This window comes from Lepidochelys kempii, chromosome 1 (assembly GCF_965140285.1).
Source record: "Lepidochelys kempii isolate rLepKem1 chromosome 1, rLepKem1.hap1, whole genome shotgun sequence".
Taxonomy (NCBI): domain Eukaryota; kingdom Metazoa; phylum Chordata; order Testudines; family Cheloniidae; genus Lepidochelys; species Lepidochelys kempii.
The window spans coordinates 317,777,932-317,799,980 of NC_136380.1; the positions used below are offsets into that span (position 1 = coordinate 317,777,932).

The 22,049-nt window shown below is 40.5% G+C and overlaps 1 long non-coding RNA gene across 1 annotated transcript; it reads right to left on the reverse strand.

The window, feature by feature from the left end:
- Positions 1-3,288: 3,288 nt before the first annotated feature.
- LOC140906894 (uncharacterized) lies at positions 3,289-19,405 on the reverse strand. The gene is made up of 2 exons (XR_012157288.1): positions 19,304-19,405; positions 3,289-3,431 (listed from the first exon to the last, which is right to left on the reverse strand). It is a non-coding gene; the product is annotated as an uncharacterized LOC140906894 (long non-coding RNA).
- Between the last annotated feature and the right edge of the window lie 2,644 nt (positions 19,406-22,049).

A 22,049-nucleotide genomic window follows, 5' to 3' on the forward strand; every position in this document is an offset into this window, starting at 1 on the left:
GTGAGAACATGAATGAGGATAAGGAGGATGTGATAGTTTGGATGATGATTCAAATGAAGATGACATTTTGGTCAGCTGCTGAATACTTGATTGTTAGTGGGCTATCCCTTTTATATTATTGTGGCTTAATTTGCCTCTCTTCAATGTAGTTCTGGCAGAACATACAAAAACATCAGTAGAACTGCAAAATCTTGAAAAATGTGGGGAGAGAAAATTCTATTACATTATGTGGTATTTAGATGGCAGGAATGGTTTAATTATATATATTTTAGATTTACATTTGAAATGAATGTCCTTAACATGATATCAGAATGCTCTTTTTTGCTTACAATGTGTTGAATAAAATTTAATCAATGTCTATTTCCTTTCATTTAAGTCATTATATAACAAAAATCTGCATATTAGATTTTTTTCCAAAAATTGACTGCTAACAACTACCACTAAGCTACTCTACAGGAAGGTCCACCATAACTTTTTTTATAATCTGTTGACATGGCACTATTCAAAATGAAGGAAAAGATTTTGCCCACACAAATGGTACCAATGGGCTATTTTTTAGCTCATGGATTTTTTACTCCTTTGGGTGGCCACAGAGGCCCAGAAACAATCTAGTTCTAAGTGAATTGATTGAAATTCTTAAAAGGAAACTCCTCTCAAATGAACATGCTGCTTCTTCTGGATTAACTATTTTAATAAGCCTGAAACATAGGGCTGTGCTTTCAACTCAGTCTCCATTTGACTTTATGTAACTTTGCCAGTAAATCACCTGTGTGTGCAATAGTTTTGTATTGACTCTTCTAAATATGAATTACAGAATTTATGTGTACAAATTTGTAATTTTTAGTAATTTGCACTCATTTTTGGGCATGCAAATGAGTGTTGCTTCTATCAATGCTGTAGTTTCTGTGTAGAAATTAGATTGCACAGAAGTTGTATGTGCAAATCATTGTATAAATAGAGGCCAGATTTTGAAACCTGAATTCTTTTTTAAAGACCTTTGATCAAATTTAAATATCAATATGTATTTACCTTTTCCCCTTGTTAAGCTGCATAATCATATATCAGGTACAAAATCAGAGCATTACTATGACCAGATGTAAAGCTTAGATAAGCATTCATTTCCTGGAAACTAGTTGTGAACTGATTTAAATACTAATGGATGCACTTAGGAGCGGGATGTTAATTAGAGTATTTTACAGAACAGTAACACAACTATAATGTTATCCATATACTATTGCAACATGTTAACTACTCCACTATTTGGGCTCAGTTGCAGGTCTTAGAGATTTGGGTGCAGAGTGGGAGGTACACCATATTAGTGGCAGTGGCTGAAGTCATGATGCATGCAGTGACCAGGAGTGGGCATCATGCCTTCAGGTAAGATGTTGAGAATACTCCTCTGGAAAAAAGATTTAACTCTCACTGTGGACCAGGCCTCAGAGTGTTGAAAGTCTGAGTTGTATAAAGATCTCGGTATTGGAGGTCTTGAATAGCTCAGTCCTATGGAGTTTGAAAGCTCCAATCCTACTCCACAATCCTTGTTCACTTCAAAGGAGCTTCTGAGGGCTTGTCTATGTGGGCAGTTAATGAGTGCAAGATAGGGTGTACATCTACGTTGCACTTCTCTGTCTGAGGGGACCTTGCTAATCCACACTAGAAGTTCCATGGTGCATTTTGATCTACTGCTGTTTGACTCACCATGTTGATAAGCTCTGCAGGACTATATCTTCTTAGGAACAGCACAGGATGGGAGTACATATGCTCCGCAGGACTAAAGCTTCAAAGAGACTTAGGGGCAGAGTAAGCCTTTGCATAATGGAGTGTTTTGGTTAATGAAAGTTCAGATAAATGAGTTCTGACTGGAATCTTTTGAAAATCTCACCCTACATGCGTGATGCTGGCGAACCAGGTGCCAGCTCTTGCCAAGGCTTTACACCTCAGCCCAGTACTGACAAATAAATTCGTAGAAATCAGTCCTGTGTGCTAGTGTGGTTAATATGGACATTGAATTTATAACAATGTGTTTAGTGTTTAGACTTTATGAAATGCTTCTAAGTTGCTGCATGCATTAATCTCAGTTATAATATCTTTATCACCTGCTATAAGGTAATATTTCAGTTTTTTGCTTTCTGACTGGAAAAAAATGTTTGCTCTGATCCTGCAAACCCAGTCAGGACGGATCATCTCCTAACCATCAAGAAGGCCTATCAAAACTATATGGGCCACCGTGAGACATCACAATACAAAGACTTTGCTAATTGTCCCACACACCCATGAAGAGGCTGCCATGCAAAAGGGCATGTCTCATCAGTTGGAATTCTGGAAGAAATAAATATAGGGTGCCTTGAGATTGGCACGGATGGTCGTGAACAACTGCATACAGCATGACATGTTTTCTGCTTAGCCTGGTTACAACACATGAAATGCAACCACTTTCTCTGAGAAAGAATCTCAGAATTAGAGCTGATTGGGAAACAATTTTTTTCCCTGTGAAGGTTTTGTTTACAATGAAATATTTTCAGATTTATCAACATTCTTAGACATTTTTATTTGTTTTTTAATTAGAAAACTCAAAAACCCCAACCTGAAAAATTTTAGGTTTTGGTAACAAAAATCAGGTTTTCCTGATGAAACCCCAAAATGTTTTGACAAACAGACATTTCATAGAATCATAGAATATCAGGGTTGGAAGGGACCTCAGGAGATCATCTAGTCTACCCCCCTGCTTAAAGCAGGACAAATCCCCAATTTTTGCCCCAGATTTCTAAATGGCCCCCTCAAGGATTAAACTCACAACCCTGGGTTTAGCAGGCCAATGCTCAAACCACTGAGCTATCCCTCCCCCCTCATTATCATTTTGTCAAAAAAGCTAATTTCCTTTGAAAAAAATGTTGACCAAATTTTTTTGATTAACTCTACTCGGAATGGCATCTTCTTACACTTCTTATGGAAAATGCACATATAAAGAGAGATGCTGATCTGAAGGAAGCTGTTACATTCCTCCCCACCAGGGAAGACAATGATGTTGACTAACAAAATGTGTCCAAAAACACTCCTGCTTATGTTTCCTTATCAAGAGGGCACGGTTCCAAGATAGGCATGATTGCAGCCGAAGCTTCTACCTTCCCTCCTTCTCTGCTCCCACCCCCGAACCTAAAACCTCAGTGAGTGAGGCAACTGAAATTCAACCAGATATGAAGGTGCTTTTAACCTCTTCAGGTATTGATTTATCATAATTAAAGTGACTAATCTAGTACAAATCAGATGGCAAAGAATAAAAACCATCAGAACCAGAAAAAAATAACTTTATTTCCTAGCAGAGCCAGTACAGAGTGATTGAATTTCCTCCGAGATCTGTGTTGGTAACTTGGAGGAATTCTCATGGATGAACTCAGTTGGTATTTGCTCAGACAGCATGTTGGTGGAAGAATCTGTAACTCAAAATGAGGCATGTTTTAATTTTGTGCCAAATAATTTGTTTAGCTGCAGTTGCATATCTTGGCTTCTGAAGGTCATATTATTTAGCATATATTGTCATACAAGCACATGATCTAAGGTCATGGAAGTGATACTTTATGCTCTACAGTGGCGGAATGAGTCAATTACTGTTTGACTTGAAGTTGCTGGGATGGGTCATAGTATCACAAGCCATTGCTTTCATTGGTAATAATGACTTAAGCCACACACATTATGTTATCTCTTGATCATATGGTGTCAATCCTCTATGTCCAGTAGTACTTAAAAGATTCTATATAAAATCAATTTTAGGAACGTAGTCTCATTTTCTAGAGCACGATTTTAGGCTATGTCTACACCACAAAGTTAAGTCAACTTAAGTTACGTTGATGTATAGCCAGTGCTATAATTAAACTGCTGTTGCACGTCCACACTATGCTCCTTGTTTCAGTGGAGCGCATCCACAGTAGTAGCTCTTGCATTGACACAGAGGGCAGTGAACCATGGGTAGTTATCCCACTGTGCAGCTCGCCGCAGCGTGCTTTGGGAAGGGCTTGCAATGCCTCATGGGGCAGATACAGAGTCGCATGATGCAGGTTTCTCAATCCCATCATTCCATGGGCATCCTACTAGGTTTCCAGACACTTTTCAACTGCTCTGGTAACCTGTGAACCAGCCATCTCTGTCAGAAAGCATGGATCCTGCACTCTTCTTCAGTATTGTGCTGTGCCTTATGAACACAAGGCAACAAGAGGAGCTCAATGGGTGGGTGGGGGGGATATTTGGTTGAGGGAGGCTTTGAAGGAGCATTTTAACACTGAGTCACAGTAATGTGTGTTGCTGTAGTGTACTGAGCCTGGCATTGTTTGTTTGCACCATGCTGTGAACCTTGTAATGACTGCTGTGTGTGCCCGAAAAGTAACACATTTTAAATCACTTTTTAAAGTAGCACTTGGTAATATCACCAAACTGACATTGCTGAACAGTATCACAAGATGTCCACAGAAGTTTGTGTATGTGTGGGGAGGAGCGTGTGTGTATGTGTGTTGGGGGAAGTGTGTGTTTTGGGGGGAGTATGTGTGTGCCTGAGTGAGTGAGTCCGCATGCTGTCTCTTTAAGCAGAGCATTCACCAGCCTGAACACTTTTTCGGAGAGCCGCCAGCAGCAACCACTCCTGAGCCAGAGGCTGGTGCACAGACAGGTTCCCCTCAGCCCTCCCACCCCAGCTCAGTGGAGACCGGGTACACTGGTGGGGGGAGGGGGACATCCTGACATCAGCCCCCTGCCCCAGCTCTGCAGAGCACAGCAGATCAGGAGGTTCCCAACCCCGGAGCAGTTTGACGCTCTTAAGTGTGACTGCACGTAGCTCAGCACTGCAGGCCGCCCTGTTTGCTGCTGCGGTGCGAGTGCTGGAGAGAGCAGGATTCTGCGTTAATGTTTTAATTCTGTGATTCCATTAGTGTTCTCCTTAATACAGATTTCATAGGGCCCTATGTATGTGCGGCTGTCATTGTGTTTAATCTCTCATGGGATGGAGTGCCCTGGGTACTGCTGTGGGCCTGGAAGATACATGGAATGGGGTGGGGAGTGTAGGGAAGTCCTTGTGATTCTCCCCCCCCGCCTTCCTCAAGTGATTTCTCCCCGCAGCCCCAGCCACAGACCAAGTTGATCCACGCCCTCCTGTGTACTATGTCTTTCGTCTATGTGGTTTTACTATGTCGGCATAGCAGGAGAGTTAAATCGGCAGGAGGAGCATTGCAGTGTGTATACCTCCACTGTTTTGTTGACGAAAGCTGCCTTTTGTCAACAAAACTGTGTAGTGCAGTCAAGGCCTTACGTTCATGAATCTTTGCACATGTTAAAAATCAACTCCCCCCCCCCAAATATAGGTATTTTCCTATATATTATAAAACAGTCATTTGACGTCCACTTGAATTGGCAGGTGAGTTGATAATTTCATCTCATGACCTACAGTTAGCACTACCTAATCACTGAATCCACCATACTGTTATTTAACCTCACTTAGATGGTTATTTTAAAAGTCACAAACTTGTTTCTCTGGAACCCCTTGTTAGAAACTATTAGTAAATGACATTACTGCTTTTTCAGGTCATAGTTTGTGTGAGAACAATTGATTTAGCAATACATAGCAGCACCAAACTTTAAATAGATTACACAGTCCATGCTTCATAAATCACATCGGTCACACATTCTTAACTTTTCCTGTAAGCTTAACTGTTCTAATTTTTTCACTAACAACAATTGATGTTCCTCTAATCGTTTTTTAAAATTACTTCATTTTTATAGATTTTCTGTAAAAAGTTTTAAAATGTAAATTTCATATTTCTAAGATCTTCTCTCCTAAAATGCACTCTGAATAAAATATGTCAGCAACACTTTCATATTGTGGAACAATACTATTTTGGGAACCATACGGCTTTAACAATACTATGTTTTCCAAATCTTTACTCTGATATGAAAGAGTCTGTATTCTCCACATGCAGCTGTTGAAGAGAATGTACTGAAGGCAATAAGTTATATATTTATTCACACTTCATTTTGGCTGCTGATTGCTGTGTCAGCTTCCCCTATAATTCTTCACCAATTACCTTAACCCTTACCTGCATTAATGAGAAGTGACTCAGGCTATGTACACCCTACCACAGAGGCGGGCAAACTTTTTGGCCTGAGGGCCACATCGGGTTTCCAAAATTGTACGGAGGGTCAGTTAGAGGAGGCTGTGCCTCCCCAAACAGCCAGGAGTGGCCTGGCCACCGACCCCTATCTAACCCCACCTGCTTCTCGCCCCCTGACAGCCTCCTTGGGACTCCTGCCCCATCCAATACCCCCTGTCCCCTGTCCCCTGATAGTCCCGCTGTGACTCCTGCCCCTGACTGCCCCCCGTCACTCCCTGACCGCCCCTGGAACACCTGCTGCTGACTGCCCCCTGCCACCCCATCCAACCCCCCTATCCTTCCTGACTGTCCCTCTGGGACCCCTGCCCCCACCCCATTCAACCCCCCTCCTCCCCACCCTCTGACTGCCCCACCCCCATCCACACCCCCGCCCCCTGACCACCACCTTGAACTGCCCTGCCCTCTATCCAATGCCCCCTGCTCCCTGCCCCCTTACCGCGCTGCCTGGAGCACTGGTGGCTGACGGCGCTACTGCTGTGCCGCCCAGAGCACCAGGACAGGCAGCCGGGCCGCCCGGCTGGAGCCCGCCCCGCCACCGCGCAGCACAGAGCACCGGGTCAGGCCGCGGCTCTGCAGCCCCGCTGCCCAGAGCATTGTGCCGGTGGCGCAGTGAGCTGAGGCTGCAGGGGAGGGGGAGCAGCGGGGGAGGGGCCAGGGACTAGCCTCCCCAGCCAGGAGCTCGGGGGCTGGGCAGGAGGGTCCTGCAGGCCGGATGTGGCCTGCAGGCCGCAGTTTTCCCACCTCTACCCTACCACTTACTGCAGTATAACTTACATTGCTCAGGTGTGTGAATAAGCCACCCCCGAGTGATGTAAATCACACCGACCTAAGCACTAATCTGGACAGCGCTATGTCGGTGGGAGAGCTTCTCCCACTGACATAGCAACTGCTGCTCCTGGGGGCTGGAGTCATTAAGTCGACCGGTGAGCTCTCTGCCTTCAGCTTAGAGCCTCTGCACTAGCTGCACGACAGCTGCATTGCTGCTGTAAGCTCTGTAGTGTAGCCACGGCCTTTAGTCTCCTGAACTAAGAAAACACGGTCAACTGTGCAAACTCATGGTGGTGAACTCTACTCACTAGAGACTGGTGGTGCTGAAGGGAGAATTCACACCTCATCAGATATCTATTCATTTGCAAGCTGATCCCCGTTATGAATTCCTAAAGATTGCTGAAGTCATAGAATTCTAAAAACAGTCTCAATCCAGTGCTATAACTGACTTACCTGTATTTCTTATGGGTGGAAGCCTGTGATAGTTACTCTCTGTATATAAGTCTCAACAGGCAGTGTGGCATAATGGTAAATTTGGAAATAAAATAGATCTCAACAGGTACTAACACTATATTTAATGCATAATTACCACATTAACATGTTTATTAATGATCTAACAAAAGAGATTAAACTCCCAGTGCCAAATGTTAAGCATAAATACAACACATCCTTTAGCATTAATGTAGGTACATAACCATATTTATATTGTACAATAAATATACAGGAGAAATATTGCTTTCTTTAACCTACATGAAGTTTTCTTCTTACTTTTGTGTATCTGCATGTTGACATGTAGGATAAGAATGGTGGACACAGAGGGTTGTAGTGACAGTAATAGATTGGGTACAGGGCTGATCATATTCACATTTGTTTTAATAAGTCTGTGCTGCTCTATTTCATTCCTTGATGTTTCCTTAAAAATCAATTTGGTAAGCAAAAGAAATTTTCTGTACATGAAAACAGAGTTTCACTGTGATGACATAAGTTTGATTTTCAAGATACCCTATGCATTCTGACAGGTTTCAGAGTAGCAGCCGTGTTAGTCTGTATCCTCAAAAAGAACAGGAGTATTTGTGGCACTTCAGAGACTAGCAAATTTATTTGAGCATAAGCTTTCGTGGGCAACAGCCCACTTCATCGGATGCATAGAATGGAGCATATAGTAAGAAGATACACATACAGAGAACATGAAAAAGTGGCGTAAAAGGCTAATTAATTAAGAAGAGCTATTATCAGCAGAAGAAAAAAACTTTTGTAGTGATAATCAAGATGGCCCATTTAGACAGTTGACAAGAAGGTGTGAGGATACTTAACATAGGGAAATAGATTCAATATGTGTAATGACCCAGCCACTCCCAGTCTCTATTCAAACCCATGTTAATGGTATCTCATTTGCATATTAATTCAAGCTCAGCAGTTTCTTGTTGGAGTCTGTTTTTGAAGCTTTTCTGTTGCACAATTGCCACCTTTAAGTCTGTTACTGAGTGGACAGAGAGGTTGAAGTGTTCTCCTACCGGTTTTTGAATGGTATGATTCCTGATGTCAGATTTGTGTCCACTTACTCTTTTGCATAGAGACTGTCCAGTTTGGCCAATGAACATGGCAGAGGGGCATTGCTGGTGCATGATGGAATATATCACATTGGTAGATGTGCAGGTGAATGCGTCCCTGATGGCGTGGCTAATGTGATTAGGTCCTATGATGGTGTCACTTGAATAAATATGTGGACAGAGTTGGCATTGGGCTTTGTTGCAAGGATATCCCTAGATAAAGATATAGTGTTTTGTTGTGTGGTGTGTGGTTTCTGGAGAGTATTTGCTTCAGGTTGGGGGGCTGTTTGTAAGTGAGGACTGGTCTGTCTCCCAAGACCTGTGAGAGTGAGGGATCATTTTTCAGGATAGGTTGTAGATCTTTGATGATGCGCTGGAGAGGTTTTAGTTGGGGCTGAAGGTGATGGCTAGTGGCGTTCTGTTATTTTCTTTGTTGGGCCTGTCCTGTAGTAGGTGACTTCTAGGTACTCTTCTGGCTCTGTCAATCTGTTTTTTCACTTCAGCAGGTGGGTATTGTAGTTGTAAGAATGCTTGATAGAGATCTTGTAGGTGTTTGTCTCTGTCTGAGGGATTGGAGCAAATGCGGCTGTATTTTAAAGCTTGGCTGTAGACAGTGGATTGTGTGGTGTGTCCTGAATGGAAGCTGGAGGCATATAGGTGAGTATAGTGGTCAGTAGGTTTCCGGTATAGGGTGGTGTTTATGTGACCATCGCTTATTAGCCCAGTAGTGTTCAGGAAATGAACACTTGTGTTGGTTGGTCTAGACTGAGGTTGATGGTGGGATGGAAATTGTTGAAACCATGGTGGAATTCCTCAAGGGCCAAAGCCCATTGAAATCAATGGGACTCTAGACTTCAATTCAGGCTGTAGGGGTCCAGTCCTGGAACTAGCTGTCTGGATCCTTTAAAGTGTTGCACACTCTTAACTCTTGCTGAAATCAATAGGATTTGACACCACTCAGTACCTTGCAGGACAAGTCTCTAGTGGGGAACTCTTTTTCCATACATGAGCAATAATATTTTTCACCATCAGATTTAGGGGATGTTTTAAAGCTTTTATAGAAGTTCATCATGAGGATGAATATATAATACCCCAAAAGAAAAATCACAGGTGTCAGTGGAAGGTTAAATCCTGTAATCCTGACCTCTCTAATGATTTAATGACTTTGGCCATGAGTAAACCCCTGGGGACTCTCTCTTGTGTGTATGTAGCCAAAGCTTACATATCTCAATAAATATTTATAAAAAAATAAATACAAAAATGAATAATGAGGGTGTGACAGGGTGCTGGGCAAGAATTGCTGACTCAGCCCTCTGTCAAGCCAGCTCCCGTTAAGGGAGGTAAATTGGAATTGGCTAGAGAGAAACTGTACCTAATTGGGGAATGAGAAACAGCTGCCTGCCCAGTTAGCCTTGGGCTATAGAAAGGGATGAGAGGAAGGAAGCTATGGAGGAGGAGTGGAAGTTTGTTCGGCTTGGAACCAAAGCAGTGTATGGTCAAAAGGTGGTGGGAGCACAGCCTGTAAATAAATGGCACCAGTGGTTACTGAACCCCAGGGTCTCTGAGTGATTTTGTCAGCACAGCAGGGGCAAGAGCCAAGAGGGGACTGCAGTGCCTTGCTACACAGGGATACAGCAGCAATTAGCAGGGAAAATGTGGTGAGATTAATTTTGTTCACAATTGCTAGTGTAGGGAAGTCGGTCTAAAATTTAGACAATTTTTCACCTTGATTGCCTTTGTCACCCAGATTAATTGATTTATCTACCCTAATCCTGCAAGCAATATATAGATAGAACACACATTAGGATCAGGTTTCTCAGGACCACTCTTTAGGTTATGCATCGGAGCTCTTGTCATGCTAATATAACAACAAATGTGAAAGGGCTTTAAGCAAAAGTAAAATTGCTGTTAGCTTTGGCTTTAATCATTTTGACTATCTTTAGCTTCTGAGACACCTTGATTTGGACCTGGCTACTTAACGAATGAGAGGAAACAGACATGGCTTTTCATCTATTGTTAAATTTAAAGGGCTAACTGGTGCTAATAATTGTGAAATTGAATCCTGTGATATTATGCATTATTTGAGGGAATAATGTAGGACTGACAATTTATTGACATACATTTCATGGTAGAGCCATAACTCTAGAAATAACCTTAAAACAAAGCTGATTTATTTATTTTTTAAAGTATAGACTGGGTAAATCATTTGTGTAAATTTACAAAACTATATTTCTAAAATGTGCATTACTTAAAAAATGATCAACTCAAGAAGCTATTTTAGAATAGACCAGTATATATTACTACTATAATTATTTTTTGTATTACCATAGTGTCTCTACCATCCACCTGGCACAACAGGTGGAAGACTTGATTGGTAGTGCGGGGTGATGGATAGCCTCAGAAGGAGAGGAGAGCACATCAGGGAGCTACAAGGGTGGTCCCTCCTTTCCCATAGATTCTCTGTCTCCTCTCAGCCCACTGAGGGAAGAAAAAGATGTCCTTGTGTCCTGAAGAGGGTACAGTCTAAGTACAAAACAAGACACAAGAGTGGGATACACACAAAGAGATGGGGGATTATGAGGAAATGAGACGGTATTGGTTGGCATGATAGACCGTGGTCTCAGCACACCAGAGGCCTAACCATTGTCAAGTTTTCTGTAGGCATCATGGAGAGTCTTGGAGGACAGTAATGAGGTAGCTTTGCATATGTTTTTCGGGACTCATCCCAAGCATGAGGGTCATAATGTGAGAAAACACAGGAACTTGTTTGAAAACTTAACCAGGTGTGAGGGAGAAATCCTTTCTGAGATACTAATAGACTGATTAAAACATAGGAAACATCTTACACACACACACACATATATATACGAAAAGAGATGGGTTAGAAAAAGAGCCATTTTTCTTTAGAGATTCAGGCCAGTTTTAATAAAAATAAACATGTGCAATGACTTTAATAGAGCTATGCCAATTTACACTAGTATTGGGTCATCTTTGGTATAACTTCATTGATTTCAGTCAAGTTATAGTAAGCAGGAATTTGGAGTTTTATTTTTACAAAAGCAGTGGGCATTTAAAGAACTGAAAACATTTTTATTTTACATGCAGCATTTTGGCCAAGGATCATGCCTCATTGTGACTGAGTGATAGCAACAGCACAGAAGAGGCTGCAGGCTCGGCTGGAAGCAGTTACCCACTTTCAATTTGGGGATTATAAGCACCTGGGTGGTAATTAGTAGGTTATTGATGTAATTGGCAGTAATTGGGAGGATATAAGCGGGAGGAACAGGAAGTGGGGGTGAGGAGAGGGCTAGATGAAAAGAGTGCTTGGGCTGGTGAACTAGGGTTCAGTACACTGCCGGCCGGCCGGCCGGCCGGCCAGCCAGCGTGCAATGGAAGAGATAACAAATAAAACTGCAATCAGGCTAGATAATAAGGAAAGCGACAGTAGAAGACTGGATGTAAAAAAGGGAAAGAAAAGGGTAGATTCTCTGGAACTAGAAGAAGGACCAGCACATAGGGGAAAGGGAAATGGGGAAAATTACATACTAGTAAAATCCCTAGATAAGGACATAGAGAGATCAACCCTCCTGCAAATTGGAGAATGGATCAAAAAGAGTGCTGGAGATCTAGTAAGAGCTAAGAAACTACTTGGAGACTTGTTAGAGGAATGTAAAAACCAAAAACAAGCAGGGAAGCACCTTATGAAAGAAGGCTAGGTTTAAAAAAAAAAGCTGTCAGTTACCCAAATTCCTCACAGAAACAAGAGGGTAGCACATAGCGTGCCACTTGAAATGTCAGGAGAGGAAATAAATCAAGGGATAAGTGAATACAAGATAACTGTTAAGAGGCTAATTAGCAGAAGAGGAGGTAGTAGCAAGCCCACGACAGCTGTGCAGGTCACATTTAAGGGAAGAATGCTACCAGACAGTATTTTTAGGGTATCATGTTTTGCGCTAAGCTGTATATTCTTCATCCTGTGAGATGCTACTGATGCCAAAAATTTGGTCATATAGCAAATAATTCCAAGTGGAAAACATGGTGTAGTGAATGTGGAGGTGAATATTCATATGATGATTGTGAGGAAGGGACAGAACAAAAGTGTTGCAACTGTGGAAGAAAACACAGTTCAGCCTATGGTGACTGTACTGAGGCAAAGCGAGTTAAAGAAATACAGAAACAAAGACTACTAATAACCTTTCATATACAAAAGCTGCTAGGAGATACCAAAAAGAGGGGACAAGAAAATATGATCTGGGGAAAGGGAATAGCCAGCAACAAACTAATGGAAAGGAAATCATGAATAACATTGGGGTAAAAGGAGATGATATGCTATTTATAGAAACAGAGATATTGATTGGAATAAAACTGTACATCTCAAACAGGAAAGAAAACAAAGAAAATGAGAATTACAATCAAAGCTGCTGAAAAGTACTTATATGCTAACAACCTATCTGTGGAACAACTTCATACTTTCCTAAGTGAGAGAAATACTGAGGGTTAAAAGAATGGTGGTGACTATTTTTCAGCTGAAGTGCCCAGAACCTAACCGAGCATGGGCAGGAATTAAAGAAAAATATTATTGATATGAAAACAAAGCCTGATATAATTTCCCTACAAGAGACTTGGCTCATAGAAAAACTAGAATATAAAATCCTGGGATATGGTATATATAGACATGATAAATAGGAAAGGGTGGACTTCATTAAAGAGAACCTGAACTACCTTGAAATAAAGGTTAAAAAGCTCAATATCAACTATAATGCTATTGAGATTCCGATACAAAACCATTCTGCATCTCTAAAACTTTATATAATGTTTATAGCTAGCACCCTACCAAATTTATGATCCATTTAGGTCAAGTTCACAGTCATAGAATTTTAAAAATCATAAATGTCATGATTTCAGCTATTTAAATCTGAAATTTTACAGTGTTATGATTGTATGGGTCCTGACCCAAAAAGGTGTGTGTGTGTGTGGTGGGGTTGTCACAAGGTTATTGTAGGGGGAGGTTGCGGTACTACTGCCGGCAGAGCTGGGCAGCTGGAGAGTGATGGTTGCTGGCCAGGAGCCCATCTCTGAAGGCAGAGCCGCCGTCAGCAGCAGCGCAGAAGGAAGGATGGCCTGGTATGGTATTGACACCCTTATTTCTGCACTGCTGCCTTCAGAGCTGGGCCCTCAGTCAGCAGCTGCCATGCTTCGGCTGCCCAGTTCTGAAGGCAGCAACGCAGCAGTAAGGGTGGCATGGGATGGCATTGCCACCCTTACTTCCGCGCCGCGGCTAGTGCAGCATTGCCTTCAGAACTGGGTGCCTGGCCAAGAACTGCCACTCTCTGGCCACCTAGTTCTGAAGGCAGCATAGAAGTAATGGTGGCAATACGGCAACTCCCCCACCCCCGCAACTCCCTTTTGGGTCACGACCCCCAATTTGAGAAACAATGGTCTCCCCCGTGAAATTTGTACGGTATGGAGTAAAAGCACACAAAAGACCAGATTTCATGAGGGTAGAGCAGGCTTCACGGTCCGTGATGCATTTTTCATGGCCGTGAATTTGGTAGGGCCCTATTTATAGCCCATACAGCAAACGAGAGACTTTGAATCTGAAAGAATCAATTGCAGATGTCACATGCCTATCTGTGGTGATCTGAATAGTCACAACCGATTGCGAAGAAATAAGAAAAAAATATAAAAAAAGTGTTTAGAGCAATTATTTGAAGACATTTTAAAAATAATTTTAAATAATGGAGCACCTACTAGGTTCATTACAACTGACAGAAGCTTCTCATGCCTGGGTCTATGAATAGCTTCTAGCACTATAGCAAGTCAATGCAGCTCGGAAATTTACAGAGAGGAGGGAATAGCAAGGATAATATCCCCACTTGGAAACTAAAACAAGCAACTTGGAAACTCTTTTAAAACAAAAGTGAGGAATACATGAATGATCAATGTATAAATGAAGATATTGAGAATTCTGTAGTAATGCAGTTAAGGGAATCAAAGACAGCCAGCCTAGCTATTCCTAAGACAGGCTGGCTGTCTTTAAGTAAAAAGAAAAGGAGTACTTGTGGCACCTTAGAGACTAACCAATTTATTTGAGCATAGGCTTTTGTGAGCTACAGCTCACTTCATCGGATGCATAAAAGTGGAAAATGCAGTGAGGATGTTTTTATACACACAGACCATGAAAAAATGGATGTTTATCACTTCAAAAGGTTTTCTCCCCCCACCCCACTCTCCTGCTGTCTTTTAAGTAGTGTTAGTATCATGGTGGAACATAGACTGTCAAATAATTAGGAAAAGGAATAAGGCATACAAAAGAGCAAAAAATTCTTTAAATCGCGAGGACTGAATGAAATGTGAAAAAAGTAAGGACATTGTACAAAGGGCGATAAAAAGAGAAAGGCAGAGAACATACTGCGGAGGAGTAAATAAAGACTGTCACATTATGGGGTGAAATTCAGACCAGTGAGGGGTTGTCACCACTTGCCCTGCAACCCTACAGTGATTTGTTGCTGTAGCTCCCAGCCTGGAATGCTCCCAGCCAGCCTACAAGCATGCAGGTCACGCCTGTGAGTGTCTGTGGCAGACAGCTCATTCAGCAGCTCTGACCGCAGATGCCTTTCTATTGCTCTACCTGCCGGGGTTATAACCAGCAAGATTACCCCAACACACTCCCAGTGTCGAACTTCCCCCAAACCATATGCCTGAAGAGTCCCACCTCTCAGGGAAATAATAAGGTTAGTTTGTTCCTTTAAAGAGACAAAAGCACATCACAGCTTATCAACTTAACTAGCCGGGGGAGGGGGAAAACACACCCTTTTGTTTCAAATACAGCACTGAGTTGGTTTATAGTTTATGTGTCTGTCTGTATGTATGTGTGTGTATATATATATATATATATATATAATATACATAGGATTAAGTGAGTTAAGTATAAGGAATGAAGATAAAGAATTACAAGTAAAACAAAACAATTTCTACTGGCTTAGACTTAACCTAACAATGTCTTTGTTCAATGTAAATTTCTTACCAATCTTCTTTCGAGTCATGGCTGACTTTCTCTGTCACGACCTTCTATAGAAGCACAATGGTCTGGTTTCCCATGTCTTCCAAGCTGAAATATCTGTTAGGTGAATAGATCCCACCTATATGCAGTGTCCAGAGACTTCAGTCCACTGTTGGTTGAAGGATGCATCTCTCTCAGCTTCAAGAGCTCTGTTCCTCTGTATCTGTTTTGATGGATGCCAAAAGATAGCTTCAGTCTTGTTTATATCTTCAAGTTCAGTGTTTCAAGAGTCCTTTCTGTGGGCTTCCCATCCCCCTGTATGTAAATGAGGCTTCCAATGTTTTGATTCTGCCATGCTTAATTTATATAGAAGACAGGTAGGAGGGAAAGTCACAGCTATCTATCTGGGAGAGACTTGTTTCTCTCTTTATTTGGACACAGTGTAAATATCACTGAATAGCCACACTTTCTTATAATGTTAATATGTACTTTTTTATATTAATCACCAGTGTGTTATACTTTCATAAAACACATCAGTCAACTTTTATAATACAATAATACTGTATACAATCAGTTGATTTTATTGCGCTTATCACTTGAGGTTCAGCTCCCACTCTCATCTTTAGATCTTTGTAATGTATTTTTTGAAAACCCAGACCAAACTTCTCTCTCCTCCTGGGTGTAGATGCCATGCTGTCTCCTCCCCCACTCTTTAGATTGATAGCTTTTTTACCAAATATTTAAATTGACCTTGATAGTCTCTGCCTGATGATCAGTCTGGTCAGAGAAGCAAATACACATACCTTTTGTTTAGGGCGGACCAGTTATCCAACTTCCCTTGGTTTAACCATATTTTAAGTCATCATTCCAGCATATATCCATAACTCTTAATACACACCACATACATTCGTCACACAAGAATATTAATGATCAATGAGATATTAGTTTTCCAACATATTACATAACCCCTTTTAGAAACAGATTATAACCATAGTGAGTTGGGGTACACTGCAGTGGTAAGGCCAACTGAAACTCCATACCTGATACCAGTGAGCCCACTGGCACTGGGATGCTTTGAGGGTCACAGATAAGAAATACAGCAGATATATAAACAAACTAGGAAAATGAATGGAATAAAGAGTAAGAGCCAATAATATCAAGCCTTGCAGGGTATGGACTAATAAGCTCCAACAAAGAAGGGGGAATTCTGGCCCCCCGTGTTTCAAAAAGTCAGTAATGACACTGCTCAGAAGCTTTAAATTAGGGAGAGGAAAAGAATATTCATTAGAGATAATCATGGATGATGAAGTGTTTGGATATTATTTTAACTAAAAATTTTAATATGAGAGAACTCCAAAGAGAGATAATAAGGAGCAGAAGCACCACCCCACACAAGGACAAAATAAGCTTTGAAATAAACACCTAAGTGAAGGAAGTTTGAGGGTAAGACTAAAATTATATAATGTAGGGAGAAAATGTGGAATATCTAAGGACTGGCAACATGTGATTATTGTCCCAATGAGCAAACAGGTAAATTGTGCTCAAGACCTCAGGCTTACAGATCAATTGCCCTCATAGCATGTTTAGGTGAAACCATGAAAAGAATGGAAACAGAGAGATTAGTAGCATGCCTAGAAAGAAACAGGTTCAAAGATGGAATGCAAAGTGGGTTCAGAAGAGGTAGGAGTGTGTGTGATTGACCACTCTGTAAGGATAGAGACAGAAGGATAAAAAAGTCTGAGAACCAAAGAATTCATTATATTAACCTTGCTGGACATAGAAAAAGCCCACAGTGTGTTATGTTATAGAGAGAGGGACTATGGTGGCCTCTATGGGTATTTTAGGAAGAATGCACAGACGGATAAAGGGACTTCTTAAGCAAAAGTTCCAATATGGAATTTTTTTTCCCCAATGTATAATCAACCTCAAATGGAACTCCACAGGGGAAGTGTAATTAGCCCAACCCTCTTTCACATCATGACAAATGACCTCCCTAAGGAGATGAGTACAAGAATGGGAAACACATGATTTGCAGACAACTGTGACATCCGGACCAAAAGCAGAAACCTTGAATCTTTTGGCAGCACTTTCAATGGGGCACTTAAGCACAGGTGGGGCTTCAAATTCTCCATGGACAGAACTAAGGGAATGATCTTCACAATAAGGAAAATCCCAGAAGATATAAAGTTACATCTATATGATTTACAGATACATATAGTGAAAAAATACAAATTGTTAGGTGTGATATTTGATAGCAAGCTCACTTAGAGGGAGCATATTGAAAATATTAAAGATAAGTGCAAAGGCAGAATTATCTTATTTAAATATATCTCTGAAACATCCTGGAGAGAAGATAAGAAAACTGGAAATGCTATACAAAGGCTAATTAGACCAGCTGAATCTGAATGTCAGTCCTTTGGGTCAGCAATGAACACAAATCTGAGAAAACTAGACAATATCCAAGCACAAGTGTTGCGTATCACATGTGGTGCCTTCATTACAACACATCTGTGTGTACTACAGAGGGCAGCCACTGAAATGTCTATCACACTTAAAATGAAGTTTTCAGACTCGACCTCCTGGGCCAAAGTACCAGGTAATAGCGAAGATAACACAAAGCTAATATATTATGATTGTTGGGAATTAAGTGGATGCCAAGTAGGAGAAACTCAAAATTCCCCATGTCAGTAAGGTACAGAAATGGATAAAGGATCTTAATGAAAAGACAGGATTGAAAGAAACAAAAATGTATAGCTATGAGAAAATACTCTATCACTGGAAAGCCATCCCCCCAGTCCCCTCTCCCTGAGTTAGACATGGAATTATAGAATGAAATAAAGAAAAGAAGAATGATAAATATACAAACTATAGCAAATCAATATATTTGTCATAAGAGGGGACACTATTGCCAAATATATACATATGGCTCCAAAGTGGAAGCAATAGGAAGAGTGGAAACCTCTATCTGCATGCCTCACTCAGACTAAAGAAAGCCATAGTGATGGCTAATTTATATATGGCTTTACAGGTGAGTTTATAGGGATTATGTTAGCACTAAACTGGGCTTTAGATGTGTGGCTAGCTGCTGTGGCTATTCTATGTTTCTTTATCAGGGCTCAATTAATTTAGAATGGTAAATTTGACAGCAGAAATTATATTCTTAATGAAATATTACCAAACAGCCAAACTGGTGCAATTGGATATAACTATAGTAATAGCATGGATCCCAGCATGTGCAGTGATAGAAAGCAACAATGTGGAGGCCGGATAGGCAAACTGTGCTGTTAGTCATGAACAAGGTGACCTAGGGATCCCCTTAAGAAAACTAGAATTTAAAAACCTAATAAAAAATGAGCTAAGTAAGAATGGCAAAAACTGTGGGCAAATGAAATGAGGGGTAAAAAATTCTGAGAAGTAGACTAGCAGTTGATATAATCCAAGGCCCTGTGAGGAAGAGTGAAGTGGCTGTAGTTAGAATTCTAACAGGGCATTGTGGATTAAATTGTAATCTATTTCTAATTAACAAACATAAAGATGGATTATGAGTAATATCCGGGAAAAGACAGATAATATCCTTTGGGATTGTAAAGACTGTACCAGTGAAAGGAGGTGTTAATATAAAAAACTTCAGAGGCCTTAAAGTAACAATTTCCTTTGCAACATCTATTAAGAATACAAGGAAAATAGGGCCTAATTAAAAATAAAACAATAAAAAGCTCTTCTGCAATTCTTTAAGAATACTGGGAAAAGTGAGACACTAAGACATGCACTAGATATGAAGTACAGTGCATGGCAGCCATAAATTCAGGAATTGAGTCTTACTTACTTACATGAATTGAGTCTGCTATGCCACAAAAATCAAGCAGGAGAGAGAGAATGGGAGAGGAGCTCAGAGGGTGCGCTGTGCAGAGGACAGAAGCTGTGTGGAAAGCTCCTGCTACAATATGCCTCTGTCATATTCTGTTCCCTGGAGAACTGTGGAAAAAAGGCAAAAAAGGAAACTGCATGGGTGTATTTGTGACCATGGAAACAGGCTAAGCAGTGATGCATAGCAGGTAGCTGAAACCCTGTGACAGGAACAAAAGGGTTATCAAGTCATCTTTCTAACTTCAGCCACATTGATCAGTGCAGTAAATTGGTAGCTTACATTAGCAACAGGCATCTTTCAATATTTATCTTAACACCAGGACTCCCTTGAGAAATATATTGAAAACTAAGAGTAGGCAAGCCATTCAGCTTGGGGTATTTTGCTTCTGCAACACTTTTGAGTATACTGTGTAGCAGACACAAAATAACAATGCTGAATGGCTTCTTTCTATTAGTTTTTCTTTTAACATCTTTTTCAATGTAAAAGTTTCAGGAACATTCTCTATGCTTGTGGTATAATATACAGCATTAAACAATCCTTTCTGCTAAATGATGTCATAGGGCATTTTGTAGAAGCAGCACACATAGCAATATTACCTTGTTTTTGTGGAAAAGGAAAATGAAGACTAAAACACTCTGTTCACAGCATATACTTTAGATATTGAATTTAGACTTTTTTCTGTTGACAAATTGTCTGAACAGCTCAGTTTTTATAAATTTGATGTTCAAACTTATTCAGTTAATATTTTCTGCCAACATATTTCCACTTGCAGATTGTATGAAAATTGGTTACAGAAGACAACTTTGAGTACTTTAATATATTCACAATACAAAATTAGGTTTCTTTACACTGGACACCAGCATTACTTGGTATAATCCTGTTTGTGAATGGATGAGCATAAACAAGTTTTCAGTTTAAATAATTGTAATTCTGATTCTGGAATTTGCTGTCTGGAGAGATTCTGCATTGTTTACTCTGTTTTAGGGAATGTTCCTACTAGTAAACTTGCTCAAAGTATTGGTTTCAGAGTAACAGCTGTGTTAGTCTGTATTAGCAAAAAGAAAAGGAGTACTTGTGGCACCTTAGAGACTAACCAATTTATTTGAGCATAAGCTTTCCTGAGCTACAGCCCACTTCATCGGATGCATACTGTGGAAAGTGTAGAAGATCGTTTTATATACACACAAAGCATGAAAAAATACCTCCTCCCACCCCACTCTCCTGCTGCTAATAGCTTATCTAAAGTGATCACTCTCCTTACAATGTGTATGATAATCAAGGTGGCCCACCTTGATTATCATACACATTGTAAGGAGAGTGATCACTTTAGATAAGTTATTAGCAGCAGGAGAGTGGGGTGGGAGGAGGTATTTTTTCATGCTTTGTGTGTATATAGAAAGATCTTCTACACTTTCCACAGTATGCATCCGATGAAGTGAGCTGTAGCTCAGGAAAGCTTATGCTCAAATAAATTGGTTAGTCTCTAAGGTGCCACAAGTACTCCTTTTCAAAGTATTGGTTATTTCAGTGTAAAACTTCTAGGACTCCTGTTAGATCTTCAATGAGAGTCAAGTCTCATAAAGGTATGTACTCATCATGGAAACAAAAAGTTCTTAGGTGATAATTCAAGCAGTTTGCAACTAATTTGAATAACTCAAACACTGCAGTCTTTGGGGGTTCACTAATTCCCATTTTGCATGCTCAGTAAGTTCAGCACAACGTTCCAATTTTGAGCACTCAGATTTACCATGCATATGTAGTACCTGATAGACTAATGCACTATAGCAGTTCAGTCAGCTTAAAAATCTATAGAGTAAAGTGCCTATAAGTAGGACTTGACATTATGGACTGCAACAATTCCTTTGGAGCCACTGCAGGCTGCTTATTAAATAATACACACTTTCAAAAGCCTACAACTAAGTATTTATATACTAGTTCTCAGGACCCATTTGCTGTTATGGTCTTCTTGTCTGCTCTGTTACATGATAGAGATTGACACACAAACTTCCTTTATACTCTTTAAATTTTGATAACAAGGTACATTTAAGTCATAGTGAGGGCTAAATCCTGCCCTCAGTTACATCTGTGCAGCCTGAAGTAAATAAATAATAATAAGAGAAATATAATAGAAATGAACCCAAGGTCACTTTTCTGAAGCGGGAGGAGGTTAATATTAAAGGAGAACAGGGGATATTTTTTTATACCTAAAATTTAAAAATATCTAAAAATGACAGACAAGGTCCTGTTTCTCATTTAAACCAAGGGTCACTCTCATACTAAGGACCCTCAAACTGTAAATCAGGTTGAGAAATACTTACATGATTCAAAACATCAAGTTGTGCACACTGTGTGAGCCTGTGCAAGTGACTCACATCCTGTCTTTCTCTTTTCCTCTTATCCTTTGTGTACTACAGGAGTACTCAGAGGCCCTCATTGTGCTTGAAACTTACATGCACATAAGACAATACATGTACCAAAGTATAAACACACAAGACAGACAAACGCTGAGAGAAAGGATGTGTGATTGTTACTCCCATTTATAGATGGGGACTTAAAGCACTCTAGAAATGAAGGACAAGATATTCAAAAAACTAGAGTATAAAGTTTATAAGGCTAAAGTGTATAAGGCTACTAAATCCTCATTTACAGCACTTAAACAAGTGACTTGATTTTAATGTACTGAACACCTACCAGCTCTCACTGAACTC